General features: G+C 41.9%; 1 long non-coding RNA gene across 1 annotated transcript in view; it reads right to left on the minus strand.

Annotated features, from left to right (window-relative positions):
- Nucleotides 1–2,273: 2,273 nt before the first annotated feature.
- LOC137645526 (uncharacterized) overlaps nucleotides 2,274–23,041 on the minus strand; it is a 33,107-nt gene continuing 12,339 nt past the window's right edge. Inside the window, exons 2-3 of the long non-coding RNA XR_011045304.1 lie at nucleotides 10,387–10,497; nucleotides 2,274–3,013 (exon numbers count right to left, since the gene is read on the minus strand). This is a non-coding gene — a long non-coding RNA (uncharacterized lncRNA). The remainder of the gene's footprint in view (nucleotides 3,014–10,386; nucleotides 10,498–23,041) is intronic.

Genomic DNA, 23,041 nt, shown 5'->3' on the forward strand with positions numbered 1-23,041 from the left:
AGAGAGAGAGAGAGAGAGAGAGAGAGAGAGAGAGAGAGAGAGAGAGAGAGATTTATATTAGCCTTCTGATACCTAGCAACACTAGAACTTCATAAAGAGAGATTTTCACAAATAATCATAATTAATCTACCTATATTCGTTCCCTTAGACCTCCACAATGCTTCTACTTTCCTTGCCTCCCGCTACACCAAATATATGGATTACTTTCTTGCAGACTATGAGAACCTATTCAATAAATGAAAAGTAAAAATGTTTACTTATTGGGCTCTCCCTCTGTCAATGAAATTTGAAATTTGCAGAATATCGATGATATTGAAGGTGGGAGGGAATATGGAAGGAAGGAAGGAACAGAACAGAAGGAAGGAAGGAAGGAAGGAACGGAAGAGAAGAAAGGAAGGAACGGAAGAGAAGAAAGGAAGGAACGGAACCGAAGGAAGGGAAGGAACAGGAAGGAGGGAAGGGAAGGAAGGCAGGAAGGAAGGAAAGAAGGGAGGGAGGGAGGGAATTAATAGGAAGGAAGGGAGGGAGGGAGGGAAGGAACAGGAAGGAAGGAAGGAAGGAAGGAAGGGAGGGAGGGAAGGAACAGGAAGGAAGGAAGGAAGGAAGGGAGGAAGGGAAGCAACAGGAAGGAAGGGAGGAAGGGAATGAACAGGAAGGAAGGAATGGAACGGAACAGAAGGAAGGAAGGAAGGAAGGGAAGGAAGGAAGGAAGGGAAGGAAGGAAGGCAGGGAAGGAAGGAAGGCAGGGAAGGAAGGAAGGAAGGAAGGAAGGGAAGGAAGGAAGGAAGGGAAGGAAGGAAGGAAGGAAGGGAAGGAAGGAAGGCAGGGAAGGAAGGAAGGAAGGAAGGAACAGAACAGAAGGAAGGAACAGAACAGAAGGAAGGAACAGAACAGAAGGAAGGAAGGAAGGAAGGAACAAAACAGAAGGAAGGCAAGGAAGGAAGGAAGGAACAGAAGGAAGGAAGGAAGGAAGGAAGGAAGGAAGGAAGGGAGGAAGGAAGGAAGGAAGGGAGGAAGGAAGGAAAGGAGGAAGGAAGGAAAGGAGGAAGGGAGGGAGGGAGGAAGGGAGGGAGGAAGGTAGGAAGGAAGGAAGGAAGGAAGGAAGGTAGGAAGGAAGGAAGGTAGGAAGGAAGGAAGGGAGCGAACGAATGAAAGGAAGTTAGGAGCGAACAAAAGGAAGGAAGGAGCGAATGGAAGAAATGAAGGAAGGAAGTAAGGAAGGAAGGAAGGAAGTAAGGAAGGAAGGAAGGAAGTAAGGAAGGAAGGAAGGAAGAAAAGAGGGAAGGAAGGAAGGAAGGAAGGAGAGAACGAACAGAATCAAGGAAGGAGCGAACGAACGGAAAGAAGGAAGAAAGGAAGGAAGGAAGGAAGGAAGGAAGGAACAAAAGGAAGGAAGGAACAAAAGGAAGGAAGGAACAAAAGGAAGGAAGGAACAAAAGGAAGGAAGGAACAAAGGGAAGGAAGGAACAAAATGAAGGAAGGAAGGAACAAAAGGAAGGAATGAATGGATGGAAGGAAGGAAGGAAGGAACAAAAGGAAGGAACGAACGAATGGAAGGAAGGAACAAATGGAAGAAAGGAAGGAAGGAAGGAAGGAAGGAAGAAAGGAAGGAAGAAAGGAAGGAAAGAAGAAAGGAAGGAAGGAACAGGAGGAAGTTAGGAGCAAACGAAAGAAACGAAGGAGGAAGGAAGGAAGAAACGAAGGAGGAAGTAAGGAAGAAACGAAGGAGGAAGGAAGGAAGGAAAAGAGAGAGAGAATTAAATAGTATGCATAGAAATAAAATTATATACATAGTTGCAATAATTAGTTGTAGGTTATATTCATGGACAATAAATACATTTTAATATACAATTGTAGAATTAATATGAATCAACTGTCATGAAGATGATTAACGTTAATTTCTCTTCAGTCAAAAAATTGGAACACTTGTTTACAGTAGCTTACACAATTTTAAAAATGATCCCCCACAGAAGTATATTAAGATATCAAGAGGAAATTGAGATTTGAGTAAACAGCTATAAAATAAAAACAGATTTGGAGTCAAAGTTATAAATAGGAAGCCCTTCCTCATTCATATTTATAAGTCTTAATTTGTTGTTCATGTTCAATTTCCCCACTTTTCTTAAACAATCACAATAGAAAACCAACCCATTTAACATAAACTATAATTCAGTTTGAATATTTTAAGAGGTAATGGGAATGCATAATTACTTAATATATTCGTTCGTTTTTCATTTAGTCAAGTTCGTATTTACAAACTAGATCTCAGGCCAGTAAACGAATGGGTGTTCTTGTATATTATCAAATAGATATTAGGAAATTGTAATGTAAATTTTGATAAATAAATTTGATGTTGATCTGAACCAAATTATCAAGTAAAATTTAAAGTATTTTATATGAATGAAAAACTTCTCCCGTGTATTTTAATAACGCTAAGATCGTTAAAAATTAGTAAAATTAGCTCTATATGCACTGACTATGTAAAGATAAAGAGCTGATAAAATCCAGCACTTGCTCTAAACTGAGCAAACGTTAACAGCATTAACAATTAACTTCCTCGCTTCAAGAAATTTGGGCACTAATAAACTTGAAATGTTATGGCAAAATCGTTATGGTAAAATGTTGAATTAGTTATTTACTGTAACTAACTAGTTTATCATTTCTTCCTCAGGTAGTGATTGTTATTGAAGCGATGGGGTGTTCAGTATGTGGACTAACCAATGTAACACGCACACAACGTCATAATTGTATTTTTCATTTCGGTATTCTAACACACTACATAATTTTGATGATAGACTGGAGACTGTAGTTGAGAAATTCATCAAATTTAGCCATTATCTTGTCTTCAACCGGATTTTTTTTTTTCTGTAGTAAATCCAAGATTATTTGTAGCTGCTCCTGATTTTGACTTCATTAGGGATGTCTTATAATACGGAGGTGTTTCATGTTGCGATCAGGAAGCTATAATTAATATCCTTCTCTTCTTTGGATAATTTCGTTCTGAAGTTTTGTTCTGAAAAATAAACATAAGTTATTAATTGTCTTGCTCAAATATTTTACTGTGCCCGTCATTATTAGGACGATGCTTTCATTAATATATTCTGCATAATAGACTATAAAGAATTTAAGATATTGTACTGTATTAAATGCAAGATATTGGAAATGATGACAAACTGAAATCCTCAGGGATTATACTTTTTGATTTTACAGTCCTTGTTAACCATAGTTGTTAGGGTGCATGAAAAGAATAAGCCATAAAAGAAATATCCCTTTAATTTACATTTTTGATCCCCTAAAGATTGTGATTATAATGTCTTCATCGAGATCCGAGTAATGGGGAGTTTATTGCCCAAATGACCGATATGACATATGCCAGGGAGATTTTGAAAACCAATCAGATGGGTTTTTAATAACCCAATTTCGTTAGGATTTTGATTAATAAAGGGTTTCTGATTAATTATTAAATAGTGAGTGTGTATTTCAAAGCAAGGGATTTCATACACGAGAAGCAAAATGAACACACAGATTATGAAATTTCTATTGATCTGTATAGGTGAGCATAATGCGCGCAAAGAACGGGATGTGTGTGAAGAGAGTGCATAAACAGATAAGAATATTGAATGTGCAAAAGCAGGAGAACATGATGAACACTATGAATGCAAGCTAACCAAGCAGCAGCATTCATGCGATTGGTGTGTGAAAACTGATGAGAACTTCCGAGTTGGTGAGTATGATTGGTGAGGAGCGCTAACAAGTGAATGCCGTAGGCGAACACCATAGGTTCGTATATGCAAGCAAGTGCAATTGACACACTGGTATAAGGGAACATGAAAAGTGTGAGATTTTGTCCAGGGTGTGGGTGTTGACATGTGAGGGCCAACAATAGGATTGTTGCATTAGCAAGGTCTCACATAGTCCTCTAAAAAAATTTGATGATGTGATGGCCCGCCTTTTACTTGCCATCTGAGGAGACTTCATTGCGCCTTTTCTTTTACCTCTACAGGGTGAGTAAGTATTGGCAAATCCAAAGAGAAGGGTAAGACAATAAATTGGACTAGTCAGAGGAATGCAAATTTATTTATTTTTTTTTTTTTTAAGTTGTCATAGGGGGTGCTAAAGAATATAGATATGGGATAGGGTTCCAAATTAGGTATTTCCTCTGTCAAACTGGCAGGTGAGGAAGATACTGGTGTAGAAGCAATCTGCTAATAAGTAAAATTTGCCTTGAATAACTGATTAGAATCAAAATAAATTTGTAAGTAATTTGTATTTTTCCTAGTATACAAACCTGGAGCTATTTATAGGGTATACTTTCGGCGCAGCTGAAAGATGAGCCATGATAATTTTAGTGAGGGATAACTACCCCATCCGCTGGTTAGCGGGTGGGGGTGGGGGTAGACTGGCTATCCCGGTCACTCACACCTCTCAGCTGAGTAACCACTTTACTTTATGGCATTACTTCTCGGGAGACAGGGTGGCGGGCCAATTTGTATAAATAGCTCCAAGTTTGTATACTAGGAAAAATATTAATTAATTACAAATTTATTATTTGTTCCGGCGTAGATACAAACCCTTCGCTATTCATAGGGTGACTTACTCTTAGGAGGGAGGAAGTCCTCACCATCTGGCCTTGGTCATGACCCGGGGTCCTCTCTATTTCGATCTGTGATCAATGGTAGAAGGGACCCTACCCTCGCTAAAATCAAGTGCCGATATGAAGTAATGCACTAACAGCGGCTTGCAGAAGCTTGTGTGTGAGTGGAACTAATAGTGTGGCTTGTCTTTAACATAGGAACTCTAGTATAAAACCTATTGTTCTTAAAGACTTGCCCAATACCCTCCCACAAAAAGGTATTGAGGACGTAACAAAGTATTCTTCTATACTTAGGAGGCACAAGGGAAATGGGTCTTACCTGCAGCAAGGTGAGGTCAGCTATGCTGAGGCTTGCGGAGCTGTTTTCCCCAGAGGGGAGAAGGTGATAGGAAGAAAGGAGCCAGGCATATTTACTCATTCACCCCAGACTAATCCGGGTAGCCTCAGCCCTCAACACTCTGCTACTTTTCCATCAAGGACCCTGAGGTGTTTAGACCATTTGTTGTGCGACCACCACAGGACCGATGGAAAAGGTCTCCAAGTTTTTGTGGGTTACGTCTTTGCAGGTAGTGGGCCGTGAAGGTTGATGGACACTTCCATATGCCCACTTAAAGTATCTGCGCTACAGAGTAGTTTCCTGAACGCCAGGGACGTAGCAACACCATTGACGTTACGAGCTCTGGGTCTTAGGATGGAGGAGAGTCTAGATTGAGAGTAATCTCAATTGCCTTCCAATCCAAGAGGGGAAGGAAATCCTCGAGGTCCTCCTTTTGACCTTCCCCGTGCTGGTCAACCATGCCGACACACGTGGGCGAGTTGGTAACGTTCTTTTAAGGTAACCCCACAGACTCCTCACTGGGTAAAACCCCCGTTGATGGGTTTTCTATTACCGAATGAAGACTCTTTATTTGAAATGGGCTGCACCTAGGGTACAGCACACTCGGATTTTGAGTCTTGGCAATCCACTCAGGGACGCCGCTGAGGAATGAATGAATGAATGATTTAAAGTTTTCAGGCATTTCTCCCCGTCTCCTAGGGTAGGAGACATCAGAAGATGAATCATACGACACACTAACTCTATTGGTCAAAAGCCCAAGTGCGTAGAAAGTCCGTCTTCCGTGTAAGGAAGCGATCTGCTGCCGGGCATAAGGTTCGTAGAGAGGGGCCTTCAAAGATTGAAGGACCCAAACTGCGTTCCCAGGAGGAGGTTGAGATCCGACGGGGGACAAGTTATCTCACACTTGTATAAGTAAAGGCATCGATGGGAGAGAATCCCCTTCCACGACATCAGTCACAAAGGACCAAACTTCGCCTGGAAGACTGACGCTGATAAGTGTCTGAGGTGCCTAGACATCTTTTCCGTAACTTGTTGCGAAAGGCCTCTCTGAGAGGGGTGGTGTAGGATCGTCCCAGGCATGAAGTCGAAGCAAAGCTACGGCTTAGGTAAGTGTTAGCATGTGGCTGCTTGGAAGATGTGCCATGGAGGACGATCCCTCGGAATTCCGTCAGACGCTTTAGAAGGTCGGGGAACCATTCTGCGGGTTGCCATAGCGAAGATATTGGAACTCCGTCAGGGGCTGCAGAGGGTCTGGGTACCATTCTGCAGGATACCATAGCAAAGCTATTGGAGTCATTGATAAGATCTTGCTTATCCTGACTTGACTGAGGACTTTTTCACCACATCAAATTGGGGGAAAAAAACAAGGCACACCTCTAGGCCGCCCAACCGATCTTGGAATACATCTTCTTTAAGGGCCTGGTGTTCTGGGACTGGGGAACGGTCAAGTGGGACCCAGAAGATCAGGGCCGCTGCGAGCATAACCACAGTCGCGGATCTCACAAAGTTAAGACTTTGTTGGATACAAGATGATTCCAAGACACTAAGAGCCCACTATCTGGGTGGTTTTGCAAGCACATTCCTGTACCAGGAATGACCGAGCAGATGGGGCAACTAGTTGTCCTCTGTCCACCTGAGGCTTCGTACTGCTAGATGGTTCTCTAAGAGAGGTGAATGCTGGCACCTTTCTGAATCGGGTCAACAGACGAGGCTGGAATGGTGCGGCATATGCCCCGCCCCCTCTTTTGATGCATTAAAGAGAGCATCAGATCCAAAGGGAAGACGAGAAGACAGGCCTCTTTGCAGAAGCTCTTGCCGGCCACCCATCATCCGCGGATTGTCCAGCGGTGAGGGGGGGGGGGGAGAGTGCATAGCAATAAACACATCGAGATGATGTCGAGACGTGTAACTAATTGCAAGTTCTTGCAACAAAGGGGAACAGCCTGTTCGCCCTCTTAACTGCTACTAATACAGTATGGTTGGCTGAATAAGACCGATACAAAACGGTAAACCAGTTAATCAGTACAGCTTATGTTATAATAGTGAATCTCCATAGAGACCGCTTTCTGGACAAGAGACTGTACGGTAATCACTGAACGCATCCAACCAAACCAAAGAGGGGATTGAGACGTATCTTCAATCTATTGTTGGGTGGGTAAAGACCAAAAGTCTACTACGGAGTAGTAACACCGATCTGTGAGCATGACAAGCATACATGCGTAGTTCGACAAAGTCGTGTCCGGAACTCAGTTGGAGAAGGTTGAAAACGTTCGTAACGGAGGTTTCTCCATCTTAGGACAAAAAACGTTCTTGCTTATCTGTCTCCGAACGGTAAACTAGCATTTATATTAAATGTTCCCTACTAGGCAACAGATATGCTTACGAGAAGTTTCCAGCCAAAGCCTTTGTAGGAGACTAAGATTTCCGATCAGGGGAAAGGAAAAAATGCCATTAAGAAGGCAGAACGTAAGTGCCGTATGTCTGGTTACAGGAAAGTAGCCAAGTAATGTACTGAATAACCTGGTTTCAGTAAGGGATGTAAATATACAACTTAATAGAACGGAGTTCTGATTGCAAGATATATATAGCCCTTATGGGCAGAAAGATCACTTGCACGCATATATTTACTTGTCCATTTGTGCTAGTGCATACGTATTCTCTGCCTCCAGGAGACGTTTGCAACGAATCCGGTTGCAGGAATAATGTATGTGCGACGAATCGCAACATTAATGCCGAAAGAATTTTGATCGTTGACTAACTAGTATGTCCTTGAAAGAGAGCGAACATGTTCTCAAACAAAATATACAGTTATACAGTAGAAGCGATCATTTCCGCTTTGGTTTACCCTTCCTCTTTATGTGAGGGGTGAGCCAGTGTTCATTACACAGAACCGGATGTCTGGTTACCTGTGGTCGGGGTTTGAAACGTTCTTAAACGTAATGAAAAGTTGCCCACGCTGTTGCTATTGTTCTTTTAACGTCAGCTAACAATGTTCCTTCGAGACTAATTGTTCGAAACAATAACCCCGTGCGGATAGAATAAAAAGGCTTGGAAGCCTATCGTGTAAAAAGGCAAGTCGTTATACCCAGGGTACAATGACGATGGAGGCTGCCTCCATCAAACGGTAGAACCGAGTTTAAGACAATAACCTTGCGGTTTTGTCTTGGCTAGAGCGCATGCTCCGGGATGGCTTATGGCTTTCACGAAGTTTTAACAACACCCATTGAAGTTCTGTAAAAACTACTCAGGAACGAGTCTCCCGAAAAGGGTGAGGTCTTGTATGTGGGGGTTTGCTTCAAGAAGGCCAGACATAATTGCCATCGACCCCTTACCCGAAGGGGTTGACATCGAACGCTTTCTCGCTAGTGAGAAAACTACCGTCTAAATCAGGCAAGGCCTGCCAGGGGAAATGAACTGGAATGTAAAGAATTTTTCATTCCCCGCTCATTTCCGTCTGCTAACCAAACCACTCGAAGTGGGAAGGTGGAGGAAAGATGATGGTGGTTCGTTCGAAAACGAAAGGATCGGTGCTGGCAAAACCAGACTCGGTGATATAGTAATCAGCTGGGAGTGTAGAGTGACGTATCAAGTCACACCTTTGGAAGACCCATCCCGTAGGGTGGGGGAGGCTGACCATAGTGTTTTCAGAAAAAAATCTGGTTCGCGGAAACCGAGAGATTAGGATGAGAACCTAGGGGTTCAGAATCTATTTGTGAATTCCTTTCTCATGACCTTAAGGGAGGTTGTGCCAAAAACCCGCAGGAACTAGGTCGCTGATTCCTGATGGAATTTTCAGGAATCGTGTTACGTAACCAGGACCCAAAGGAACTGTGTCATAGTTACCTATAGAGATTTGGAAACCCCTAGGCACTAGGCATCCCTCTGTCATAAGAGTAAATCTCTTGATGACGATGGGCGCGCGCGAACAATTCACGGGACGAGAGTTAGAAAACTCTGTCATAAGAGTAAAACTTTTATGCACACGTGAACATTTCACGCAACGAGGATTCGAAAAACTGTCAGAAGAGTTGTTTACGCACTTCAACTGATTGTGTGTGCGCCAAGTCGGTCGTGCGCGCCAAGGTGGTCGTGCGTGCGCGCCAAGGTGGTCGTGCGTGCGCGCCAAGGTGGTCGTGCGTGCGCGCCAAGGTGGTCGTGCGTGCGCGCCAATGTGGTCATGCGCGTCACATCAGCCGCGAGTGCCAAATTGGTCGTGCGCGTCAATTTGGTCGTGCACGCTAATCCGGTCGTGCGCGCAAAATGTTGGTCGTGCGCGCCACATCAACCGTGAGCACCAATTTGGTCGTGCGCGCCAATCCGGTCGTGCGCATCCGATCGTCCGTGCGCGCCAATTTGCGAGCAAGAGCTCTCAGTGGCGCGAGAGTACTCACTACTACGTTCACCCGAAGATTCACAATAGCCTGTGTTGTGTGAGCGCAAACGATCAACACAACGAGAGTCCGCAAACTCTGTTATATAAGTATGGCTATGATCACGAGAACCCAGAGAGAGAAGTTCCCCTCAAAGGAGGAACGTCAAGTTGAAGGTTGACAGCGAATGCTACCTCGTAACGTGGGCAGCTCACGAGCTACCACAAGGAGCGCAGGATAACGAACAGGGCGGCCGTAGCAATCGGCCTTGTGTTCTACGTCACTACTTCCTGTGAAAAAAAGAAGTTGTGATAAATTACAATTCATGCTCCGCTGCACAAAATAAACTATTCGGGGAATAAGTCACCTTCCTTGTAAGATGATTCCTCGAAAGGGAGCTGAACTGTTATACACTTTAATTCAGTAATGACACACGGCAGTGTTGAGAACCTGCCGACCATCAGCGCAGGGTAGGGCGGCAATGACAACTCCCATACGGCGGAGGCAGTCGGATACATTGTCAACAGTAATTAAAGTTACAAATATCTAACAACATATATTTCCATTTATACATATATACACTCATATATATATATATGTAAGATAAATGAAAACACGAAAAAAAAAATAAATAAAACACAGAAAAACAATCAAGGCAAGTCTTTGCGGGAGAGAAGGGTAGCATGTCCGTCCTCTACCGAGAGGTGTGAGTGAGCGGGGTAGCCAGTCTACCCCACCCCCCACTCGCTAACTAGCGGATGGGGTAGTTATCCCTCACTAAAATTATCATGGTTCGTCTTTCAGCTGCACCGAAAGTATACCCTATAAATAGAGAAGGGTTTGTATCTACGCCGGAACAATTATCCTTCAGATTGAATCTTAGTATTAACCCATTAACTTACCATTCCTAATGCAATCTATTTACAAGTTATAATCATCTTGGCTATAATTTTAATCAATACAAGGGCTAATACAGTTTTAATTTACAAAGATGACAATATGACCTCAAAATACTAATAACCCAACAGAATTTTATTTATAATAAGATTACCATTCATATCAAACAGAGTTCATATTAACCTTACATTTAAAATTCTAGTTATTGCAGATAGCTGGTTTCAATAAGATCCATGCACTTGTTGAAAGCAACAAATTGATAAACTTTAAATTTCAGTCTCCCGTAGCTCAATACGCACCTGAAAGAAAAAAAACCAGCATTTATAAATATATTTCAAAAGATTCCCTCTACGTTTTTATAAATTCTAGTAACAGATTGACTATGGAAATCTAGCTTTTATAACTATCTAGAATTATTTTTCAAATAGGAATGCAATTCAATAGCGTTAATACTTTGACTACCATAAGTATAGTTTCCAAAATATGTATTTCTAATTAGTTTGTATTTTTCCTAAATATACAAAGCCGAGACTTTTAATAGCAGTAAGACTTAAATGAAGCTGGAAACAGCCACTCAAATTTAAAATGGAATACTGATAGTAAGAATAGTAGTAGTAGCCCACCCACCAGATAGCATATCCTTCACTTTAACCATAACCTAGAACTTGCAGAGTGGTTTAATTGGGAAGTGTAACTTGAAGGTATCAGGTTTGTCTAGTTACAAAAAAGTACATATTGAATAGATTAGAAAATACAAACTTTCAACCTTTTACTGGCAACATCCTAAAGAAAGGAAGTAAGTCCCTAACACCAATCTGGTTGGTTTAATGACCAGGGAAATGTCATCACTTTGGGGTAAGGGAAGAATGAAAGTGATAGACTGCTGTCAACCTGCTAACAACCTGATTATGGTGGTATCCAGGTGCTTAGGTTAGGTCCCTACCAGGAGACTGGTAGGTAGTCATGGAGGAACCTATACATAAGGATATTGTTAATGTATGGCCATATAAGGAATGTGAGCATACATTCTATCCATGCTGCCCTTTGTCTGGGAGGATAGGGGAGAAACTTCATTAAGGAACATGCCTGTGAAGAAGAGTTACTTGGTTATGAGGTTGCCCTGCATCTAACATTCGATCCAGTAAATAGAGAAGTGGCTGATTCAACCCAACAGGGGAAAGAAGAGAACTGCCAGAGATTCTATTTCTCATTGTAGACTTATGCAGCAACGATTATTTTGAAAGAGATGCTTGTCTCAAGAGGTTTCCCAACACATTTGTTGAGTAATTATCGCAGGACCAATGATAAGGTTAGCCAACTTCCAGTAGAAGGCTAATGGTAAGATATATACCTTCAGAACTAATGCCAATGACTGGTTCTTTCTGAAGGTTAGAGAGGATCTGCTATATAAGACACCGTGTACTTGAAATATTAGATAGTTCCGAAATCTTGTAGGAACACCATGAGTCAGAAGAAGTGTGAGGTTACTTCCAGAACCTCATAGGATTACCAATGTTAGGAGAAGCAAGTTCTTACCTATTTACCTTTTCAGTGTGAGAAAGTGTGTCTGGTGCTCCACACAGGTAACCACGATTTCTAACTAGCAACATTAAGTCCTCAAAGGATAAGTTATTCTGTACCCTGCTACATGAGAGCGGAGTTGTGCCAGGCTAGAAGCTGGCTCTTGGACACGAACTCGAGATAAGGGACAAGAAGGCCTCCCTTCATCGAGAATGACTCATGACATCTGACTTGTCATGCAATATGCTCATAGTAATGTCTAGGCTGAGACTTACGAGTAGCGTAAGGGACAGCTCCTATGATGGACAATCAAGGGTTCAGGAGATTCCGCTTTACAGACTTAAAGACTCTAGCAACACCAGTAAGTGGATTAAGTTCCTGGAGCTGAAAGATCATTCAAAGCTACTCCTTAGCCCATGCTGGTCAACAGAAGGCCGAACTCTTCAGACTGAAGTCAAGTTAAAGGTTGCATGACAGCCGTGATTGAGAGGAGTTTCATTGGCAAAGGAAGTTGAAGTGAAGGGCAGTTCATTGAAGAAAAGCTCAGTCCAGTGAAAACTACCTCCTATGATGCCACTAGTAGGAGAAGGGGAATTCTACCAGTGTACAGTGGAGCATCAGCAAATCCTGATGTTACCTGGGGTGTGACACTCGGGAGCCTTTTTAGTAACATCTCGTCACCATACCAAGTTCGATAAGACACGGGCATGTGGAAAGACTAAGATATCTAGAGGGTCCGGTATGATGGAAGGAGATCCAAATGCCTAGCTTACTGAAAACAACTCAAGAGCTAAAGTTCTCAATCAACGGGAAAGTGAAAGCAGGTTGTTTCATGGCAATACCAGAAATGTAAGACGCCTTTCATGTATGTATGTATGAAAGTAAGTTGACAGGAAAAAAGGAAGGACAGCATTACATAGACTTCAAGTGAGGAAGCAATATCATTCAACCTGTAACATGCCCATATGGAACCTGAAATGCAGGACTGGAATAGCTTTAGATTGAAGATGGGTTAGGGGAAGGAAAGCAAAACAAAAGAGTTTATTCTAGGTCATTGCAAACTAACCCTACTGGAAAATAGACAGGAACTGCCCACCTCAGCAATGCTTACCAGATTCTTCATTAATCACAACAAAAGGGAGTACAAAAGTTTGGAGCAGCCCGACACATTTTGAACGAAGAAACTACTTGCGTCCTTTGCTGGACAGACGGACTATTCAAAGGAGGAAAAGTTTTTATATGTATAGGAACAAAACACAATCATACAGAACTTTGATGGTAGTTCGTGGTTGAACCATATTGTTTGATACATTGACCAGTCACAAGCTGGTCGAATGGACTTGGGTACGGCTGTTGTGCACTGTTCTTTGTCACAAAAACTTTTAGCCAAACCATTTTAAAGAAAAATAAATATAGATCAGCTAACCATATATTGTTTTCAGATCACAGATCTGACCATTTGCTCCATTTAAATTTTCCATAGATGCTTCAACCCTCGAGGCCATGTAATATACCAGACCAGAGTGCCTATTTCAGCCACAAACACTTTAATGACTGATGGCTGGGTGGTTTCCTTCCTTAGTCCATGTACTCCTAAAACAAAATAATGACACAGATTCTCTTTCTATGTAAAAATGCACCAAGGATCAGGTCCCGCACATTATGAGACCCTTAAGACTCTTGTTCTTCACACTTGGTGGTGTTCCACAACCCGTATTGTAGGTTCTCTCTCCTTAAAAATAAAAGCTCAAATCTGTGAATTTATCTATGAATGAAAAATGATATTTTAATTATAAAATAAATTTTTGAATATACTTACCCGGTGAATATATAATAGCTGCAACTCTGCGGCTCGACAGAAAACACACTCAAAAACTCGCGAGCGATCGCTATGAAGGTTGCGGGTGTGCCCACCAGCGCCACTATCGGCCAGATACCACTCTTGCATGTAAACAAACCCTTCAATTCTTCTCGTCCCGCTGCGTCTCTATTGGGGAGGAAGGGAGGGCCTTTAATTTATATATTCACCGGGTAAGTATATTCAAAAATTTATTTTATAATTAAAATATCATTTTTAAATATTTAACTTAGCCGGTGAATATATAATAGCTGATTCACACCCAAGGCGGTGGGTAGAGACCAGAGTTAATTAAGTTTACAGCGTATAAGCTAAGAGTTTTTGACAGTTATCAATATAACAAAACCAAAATATATAGGTACCTGGTAAGGAAGTTGACTTAGACGATTACTCTGCCTTATAAGTCTGTCTTCCTCACGAAGCCCAGCTTTCCTCTTAGGATGCTGAAAGACTCCCAGGAGCTGAAGTATTAAGGGCTGCAACCCATACAACAGGACCTCATCAAACCCTTAACCCTGGATAGGTACGCTCCTCGGACACCCCTTTAAGGGTATACTCAGACGCTCCTCGGACACCCCTTTAAGGGTATACTTGGACGCGAACGACCCCGACGGCAAAAAAAATTCTTGAAAAATCAGTTTTTGCAGTAACCTCCTTTTTTCTTTTGCCAAAAAAACTTCAATGAATGCTTAAAACAACTGTAAAAATAAATACTACTCATCTGCAGAAAAACTATTCATTATAAATATTTTAAAAAATTAAGTAGAAAAAAAAAGACCTGACATAAAAATTCATAAAAAAAAAAGTTTATACATATATACACAAATCCTTTTAGGAATTGATTCTTGAATGTTTAGGACACATCTTGATGTATTTTGGATGAAGTCAGACCCATGGAGGTGAAGATCTGAAATGAGAAAAAAAGAGTAACTTTTTTTGGCCAAAAAAATGTGTCCAAATTTCATGAATTTTTTTGGGTACCCAAATGAAATAGGAAGTGGCTAATTTTTTTAGGGAATAAACATATGTTATCCTAAAATAGAAATATGTAAAAAAATCTTCATTATTTTGTAAATTACATTTATATCAGGGGCCATATCTAAAGGTAATTTTTTGAGTACTTAGAAATTTCGTAAAAAAATACATATATTTAATATATAATATGATATTTATGCAGGTAAAAATATACCAAAATATCACAAATTCTATAGGGAACAAGAATATACATAGATAGGGCAGCTTACGCTTCGGATATGTCCACAAAATGGCCGCCAACCACACTGACTCAGACTCCCTAATCTGCCACTTGAAATGTAGGAAGGGTATGTCAATTTCAAGGTGTTATTTACTAATCTAATTATTATTGGATATGCATAAAAATTGTATGGTGGGTTGCTGGATAATTGTCGATTATTTTACGACTATAAAATTGAAATTCTGACCCCAAAAAAATTTTTTGAAGGGAAATAAAATCGAAAAAAAAAAAATGTAAAACAATATAATATTTTAGCTAAAAAAATTTGATGATATTCAATCAAAAAAAAAGTAAACAAAATTTTCCGACAAATAAACATCTAGAGGAATCATTACTCTGTGATAGTTCCTTAGTACGTAGTAATTTTGAAAGAATTGGGAAAAAACGAAAAAATGGCAATCACCGGAAAATCGAACACATACCTATATATACGCCATATCTGGCTAAAAAAAAGATAGGTATGGGTAGCCAGATCATCTAGAAACACTTTCCAACACTATAAAAATATAAGTTTTGCGACACTACTTGCCAATTCCTTACGGTAACATGACTAAGCGAAAAAATGCAAAACAAATAAAAAGGGGCACTCGCGGAAAAATGGCTAACATTCTAATATACGGCATTTCAGAAAAAAAAAAATTCAGCCACGTGCTAGGCAAACCATCAAGGCACATTTTCCGACAAATAAACATCTAAATGAATCATTACTCTGTGATAGTTCCTTAGTACGTAGTAATTTTGAAAGAAATGGGAAAAAACGAAAAAATGGCAATCACAGGAAAATCGAACACATACTTATATATACGCCATATCTGGCTAAAAAAAAAATAGGCATGGGTAGCCAGATCATCTAGAAACACTTTCCAACACTATAAAAATATAAGTTTTGCGACACTACTTGCCAATTCCTTACGGTAACATGACTAAGCAAAAAAATGCAAAACAAATAAAAAGGGGCACTCGCGGAAAAATCCCCAACATTCTAATATACGGCATCTCAGATAAAAAAAAAAGACATGCACGTGTTAGCCCAACCATCAAGGCACACTTTCTAACACATAAACATGATAAAAAAATCAATAATATACGGCAATTCCTTACTACGTAGTAAATTTTTACAAATATTGAAAAACAAAAACAAATTGGCAACCGCAGTTAAATACCCAATATACCAATAACTACGTCGTATCTGACAAAAACAAAATCACGCATGGGTAGCCAGATCATCTAGACACACTTTCCAACACTAAAAAAGCAAAAGTTTTACGACACTATTTCGCAATATCTTACGGAAAAATGACTTGGCAAAAAAATGAAAAAAAATGAAAAAGGGGTACTCGCGGTAAAATGCCCGACATTCTAATATACGGCATCTCAGATAAAAAAAAAAGACATGCACGTGTTAGCCTAACCATCAAGGCACACTTTCTAACACATAAACATGAAAAAAAATGAATAATATACGGCAATTCCTTACTACGTAGTAATTTTTACAAATATTGAAAAAAAACAGAAATTGGTAACCGCAGTTAAATACCCAATATACCAATAACTACGTCGTATCTGACAAAAACAAAGTCATGCATGGGTAGCCAGATCATCTAGACACACTTTCCAACACTAAACAAGCAAAAGTTTTACGACACTATTTGGCAATATCTTACGGAAAAATGACTTGGCAAAAAAATGAAAAAAAATGAAAAAGGGGCACTCTCGGTAAAATGGTCCTCGTGGTGATGAACGACATTTTAACTAAAAAAAAAATCATGCACATGGTAGCCAAACAATCCACCAAGACTTTCCACAACTGATAATCTATACAAGTTGCACCATTCTACGACAATTTCATAATACGTAATAACTTTGATAATTATGCAAACTACCTTAGAAGGGTAAACTCGGTCGCGCTCGACCCCGACACGTCTCAGAAATCGGGGAAGGAGTACAGCTACAGCAATGCACATCTGGACACTACTAGAGCGTGTAGGGGAGACACCTCCTGCAGGTCGATCACCCACAAATTCAGTCACGGGGGTGAGTCACGTGAGAAAAACCTGTTTTTTTTTGACGCTCGGGGTCGCGAACGACCCATCGTACCTATCCAGGGTTAATCTGGGCGCTCTCAAGAAATGACTTTGACCACCCGCCAAATCAATCAGGATGCGAAAGGCTTCTTAGCCTTCCGTACAACCCCCCCCAAAAAAAAAAATATTAAAAAACATTTCAAGAGACAGATTAAAAAGGATATTGGAATTAGGGTAATGTAGTGGTAGAACCCTCACCTACTACTGCACTCGCTGCAACGAATGGACCCAGTGTGTAGCAGTCCTCGTAAAGAGTCTGGACATCTTTTCAGTAAAATGACGCGAACACTGACTTGCTTCTCCAAAAAGTCGCGTCCATAATACTTTGCAGAGATTTATTTTGCTTGAAGGCCACGGAGGTTGCTATATCTCTAACTTCGTGCGTCTTAACCTTAAGCAAACATCGGTCTTTCTCATTCAAGTGAGAATGAGCTTCTCGTATTAAAAAAATCTGATAAAATATGACAAAGCATTCTTTGACATAGGCAATGAAGGTTTCTTAACTGAGCACCATAATGCCTCAGATTTACCTCGTAATGACTTAGTACGAGCTAAATCGAACTTAAGAGCTCTAACAGGACATAATACTCTTTCCAGTTCGTTGCCTACGATCTCTGATAAGCAAGGAATATCAAAAGATTTAGGCCAAGGACGAGAAGGCAGTTCATTTTTGGCCAGGAAACCAAGTTGAAGTGAACAAGTGGCTTTTTTCTGTAGAAAAGCCGATGTTCTTACTGAAGGCATGAAGTTCACTGACCCTTTTAGCCGAAGCCAAGCACACTAGGAAAAGTGTCTTGAGGGTGAGATCCTTCAGGGAGGCTGAATGTAATGGCTCAAACCTGTCTGACATGAGGAACTTTAGGACCACGTCTAAGTTCCATCCAGGAGTTGCCAAACGACGTTCCTTAGAGGTCTCGAAAGACTTAAGGAGATCTTGGAGATCTTTATTGTTGGAAAGATCTAAGCCTCTATGTCGAAAGACCGAAGCCAACATGCTCCTGTAGCCCTTAATCGTGGGAGCTGAAAGGGAGTGAACCTTTCTCAGATGTAAAAGAAAATCTGCGATTTGGGCTACAGAGGTACTGGACGAGGACACAGATGCTGACTTGCACCAGTCTCGAAAGACTTCCCACTTCGACTGGTATACTCTAATGGTAGAAGCTCTCCTAGCTCTTGCAATCGCACTGGCTGCCTCCTTCGAAAAGCCTCTAGCTCTTGAGAGTCTTTCGATAGTCTGAAGGAAGTCAGACGAAGAGCGGGGAGGCTTTTGATGGACATTCTTTACGTGGGGCTGACGTAACAGATCTACCGTTAGAGGAAGACCTCTTGGAAAGTCTACCAGCCATTGAAGTACCTCGGTGCACCACTCTCTCGCGGGCCAGAGGGTAGCAACCAACGTCAACCTTGTCCCTTCGTGAGAGGCGAACTTCTGCAGTACCTTGTTGACTATCTTGAATGGTGGGAATGCATATAAGTCCAGAAAAGACCAATCCAGTAGAAACGCATCTATGTAGATTGCTTCTGTATCTAGGACTGGAGAGCAATAGATTGGTAACCTTTTGGTCAACGAGGAGGCAAAGAGGTCTATGGTGGGTTGACCCCAAGTAGCCCAAAGACTCTTGCCCACGTCCTTGTGGAGGGTCCATTCCGTGGGTATCACCTGACCCCTCCGACTGAGACAGTCTGCCAAGACGTTCAAGTCCCCCTGGATGAATCTCGTCAACAGGGAGATGCCTCGAATTCTTGACCATAAGAGAAGGTCCTTTGCGATCTCGAGCAGCGTGAAGGAGTGTGTGCCTCCTTGCTTGGAGATGTACGCCAAAGTTGTGGTGTTGTCTGAGTTGACCTCTACCACTTAGTTTCGAAGAAGCTTTCTAATATCATCAAGGCCAAGTGGACTGCTAATAGCTCCTTGCCGTTGATGTGCATGCTCTTCTGACTTGAGGTCCACAGACCCGAGCATTCCCGACCGTCCAGGGTCGCACCCCAACCCAAATCCGACGCGTCTGAGGACAACACGTGGTTTGGGTTCTTGACTGCTAGGGATAGTCCCTCTCTCAGACTGATATTGCTGTCCCACCATTTCAGGCATGCCTTTACTGGTTCGGAGACTGGGAATGATACCGTCTCTAATGTCTTGTCCTAGTTCCAGTGAGAGGCTAGATGGAACCGGAGAGGCAGAAGGTGTAGTCTCCCTAGTGAGACAAACTGCTCCAGGGATGAGAGAGTCCCTACGAGACTGTTCCAACTCCTGACTGAATAAACGTTTCGTTTCAGCATTAGTTGGACTTCGAGCAGGGCTTGACTGCGAATCTCCATCCCCAAATATAGAATAATCTGGGATGGGATCAGTTGGGACTTTTAGGTTGACCAAAAGTCCCAACTCCCTGGCCAGACTCAACGTCCAATGTAGATCCTGCAGACAGCGAAGACTGGACGATGCTCTGAGAAGCCAGTCGTCCAAGTACAGGGAGGCTCGGATCCCCGATAGATGGAGGGATTTTGCCACATTCCTCATGAGCCTCGTAAACACGAGAGGCGCAGGACTGAGGCCAAAGCACAGGGCTTGAAACTGGTACCCCACATTCCTGTAAACAAACCTCAGAAACGGTTGGGAATCCGGGTGTATAGGAATGTGGAAGTATGCCTCCTGAAGGTCGAGAGAGACCATCCAGTCGCCTTCCATAAATGCTGTCAAGACAGCCTGGTAGACTTCATCGTGAAGTTTGTCTTGACAATGAACACATTGAGCGCACTTGCCTCTTACGTACTCCTGCAGTGAACATGGCTGCCAAATCATTGGAGCCATCCCTGAGGGACTTGTTCCTGCAGAGAACGTGACTGTCAGATCACTGGAGCCATCCCTGAAAGCCTTGTTTATGCATGACATAATTGTACAGCAAAACTTCAAAGGCTCGAAAATAGCTCTGAAGTCGACCTGTAAAATCTTGGAGCGTCTCATGGCCAGGCGCCAGGGAGAGTCTATGAGGTTTGAGAAGTCTATCTGGGCAGAGGCAGGAACTCCCGAGCCGAGAACTTCTCTCGTGTCATATCAGACTCTCGCTCTATAAGCCAGCTTAAAAGAAGGGAAAGCAAAGGCTGTCTCCCCCAAACTCCTCCTGGTGATAAACCAGTCGCCTAGCAAACGTAAAGCTCTCTTAGAAGAGCGAGAGAGCACTAGCTTATAAAACAACGGCTTCGAAGTAGCTAGGCCTAGTGTAAGCTCTGACGTTTAGGCGAACGAGGAGCAGCAGTTACAAAAAGATCCGGACAAAGATCCTTAAAAATCAGCATGATTTATTTAAAGTCCATAGAGGGCTAAGCAGCTTTAGGCTCCTCTCCGTCTGACAGAGTCCTCAAGGGAATATCAGTAGGAGGGGGAACAGCAACTTCCTCATCTGAAGGAACCTTGTCCGACAAAAGCCGAGTCTCAAGCAAGGAAGAGACCTACCGTGGTGGCAATGCTTTACAAGCAGAGTCCACACGCACTGGTGCATTAGTAGCGGACCAGGACGCAACGTCATGTAACTGCTTGACAGTCTGTGAACTGTCAACAGCAACAGGTGCGTGAGGACGCACAGCGTCCACTCGAGACTGCTTTGACCGCCTAGACTGAGCAGTCAAAACAACTCTAGAATGCGGAGGTTGACGCTCAGCGTCAAAACAAGTCAACTCAGATTGTTGGCGAACGTCCTGAACGTCAACAGGAGCATCAGCAAGTGGCCTAACGTCCAAATGTGGCTGAAAATCCACACGAGACCGCATCGAGTGTGTTTCTAAACAACCTGACTGACGTGACTTGGCTATGCCAACGTCAACAGGACGCACAAAGGAACGTTAGGGTGGCTGAAGGCCAGGATCTCGATGAGATAAACGGCTAGGCTCAACGGACTTATCGGCAGAATAGACTTCCATAAGGGAGGCAAGCTTATTCTGCATGCCTTGCCGTACAACCCATTTAGGATCAACGGGAATGGTTGCGGTAAGAGACGAGGGTAACGTCTGTGACTGCAAAACCTTGCCTACAAAAAGACTCTCGGAGTCTGTGTTACGCTTTTGTTTAGGCGGCGAGCAGTCTTCCGATGACTGCATAGGGTCAGAGCTGTCCTAATAGTTAAAACCAGGACGCTGGACCTGTCCTGAAAGGACTGACTTTCGCTTAAAGGGCCTCGAAACCTTGTTCTACGGTTTCTTATGCGAAAAGCCTTCGGATGACGAGGAGAAAATCGTCTCTCTCGCCTTATGGTAGGGGTGATCTTGGTAAGATACACCTGATACCATAGAGGGAACGTCTGTTCGCTGATCAAGGCCTCTCGAACCCATAAGTCGTACGACATTACTTCTCCCCTGGGCTTGGGAGCTTGCAAGAGGTCCCGGACTAGGCGAACGACAGGCACGAACAGACGAACCCTCGATCGCAACACTGATAACACTTTGCGCAATATCACTTTATCACTACGATTTTCTGTTTTGCACTTATTTCACTGAAATCGAATTTTTTAACAATTCACATTAGGTATGAATAAAACTGATTTCTACCTGAAGCACGCAATTCTACCCTCATCAAAAGGTTGTAATTGCGAAATCAGTCGTATAATGTAAGCACATTAATACCAGCAAAAAACAGTAAACATATTTTAAGATAAAAAAAAAATCAGTGGCTGGGGAAGAGACTAAACACTAGTTCATTCAAAACTACGTTTTCAATCTCTCACCGTACAGTGCCTTGGGACGAGAATAAAAACTAAAAACGTTTTATCCTTTCTCCCCGTACAGAGACTAGGGACGAGAGTAGCTCGAGAACAACGTTACTCGCTTGGGACGAGATAAAGATCGGAACGTTCTCTCTCCTCTCTCTCTCTCCGTCTCTATCTCTCTCTCTCTCTCTCTCTCTTGAATTCGCACCGAAGAGAAGAGCCCACTTACCTTTCGTCAATAAACAGGTTATTTGACCAAAGGAAAAAACTGAAAGGTTTTTCAATTAAAAGTTCCTTTAAAATAGTCTTTAAAACATTTAAGCTTTGAAAGAAAAAAGAACAAAACGTCAGAATCGATTTACTCTTTCTGCAAAGTGAAACCGTGATATCTCTCTATCGTAACGATAGAGCGCAAACTGCGTAGCATAAATAAACTAAACGTTAGTTCATCTTTGAAACAGTACGAAGACTATTCAAAGAAAAAAACTATCATAAAATATTTACTAAAAATATTTCATTTAATAAGTTTTAAATCATTAGCTCTGTAAAAGTTATTTACGATTGAAAAGGGCTCAACGTTGTTTAACTTCGGTTTCCAAGTTAGGACCGCCTACTCTCAGGAAAGGTCGCATATAAACAAATCATTAAAATTTATTTTGATGTTTATTATAAATGGAAAGCTAATCGAAGAGGCCTAATAAAGGCGGTTGAGATATAAAATATATAGAGGAAAATCTATAATTAATTTATAACGTGATAAGATAATTGCTAAAAGCCTAAAACACACTTCCGTCTAAGGGAAGGGTCGGCCATTTAAAAGTCAAAGAAAGTCCATACTCTCTCTCTTGTCATCAAAAATTAAATCTATCCAAAAACGAGTTCAAGATTTAAGATGAAGATAAAACACCTGCACTGCGAAAGCTCAAACCAAAATGAAGTACTTCACCAAATATGTTGAGAAAACTCCAGGTTCTACAGCGAGTATTGATACGTCTTGTCGTCAACGTCGACAGAGAAGAATTGAAGGGTTTGTTTACATGCAAGAGTGGTATCTGGCCGATAGTGGCGCTGGTGGGCACACCCGCAACCTTCATAGCGATCGCTCGCGAGTTTTTGAGTGTGTTTTCTGTCGAGCCGCAGAGTTGCAGCTATTATATATTCACCGGCTAAGTTAAATATTTAAAAATTAAGAAGAAGACAAGGGGTTGAGATGCAAACAGTCTTGTCAAAGAAATTATCCCAGTCACCATAAAAGAGCATAGAGCTGAAGCAGTAATGCGTATCCTACACTCTCCAGCCTAGCCTGGTTCATATTTGGAAGCATGGCAAGATTGGACTAATCACTTACAGGCTTTTGTCTTGTTCTAGCACAGATTGTAGTTATGTCCTTGCCTTCAAATTACTTCCCTGTGTCCAACCCATGTCAAA

Source organism: Palaemon carinicauda, chromosome 1, assembly GCF_036898095.1.
Source record: "Palaemon carinicauda isolate YSFRI2023 chromosome 1, ASM3689809v2, whole genome shotgun sequence".
Classification (NCBI taxonomy): domain Eukaryota; kingdom Metazoa; phylum Arthropoda; class Malacostraca; order Decapoda; family Palaemonidae; genus Palaemon; species Palaemon carinicauda.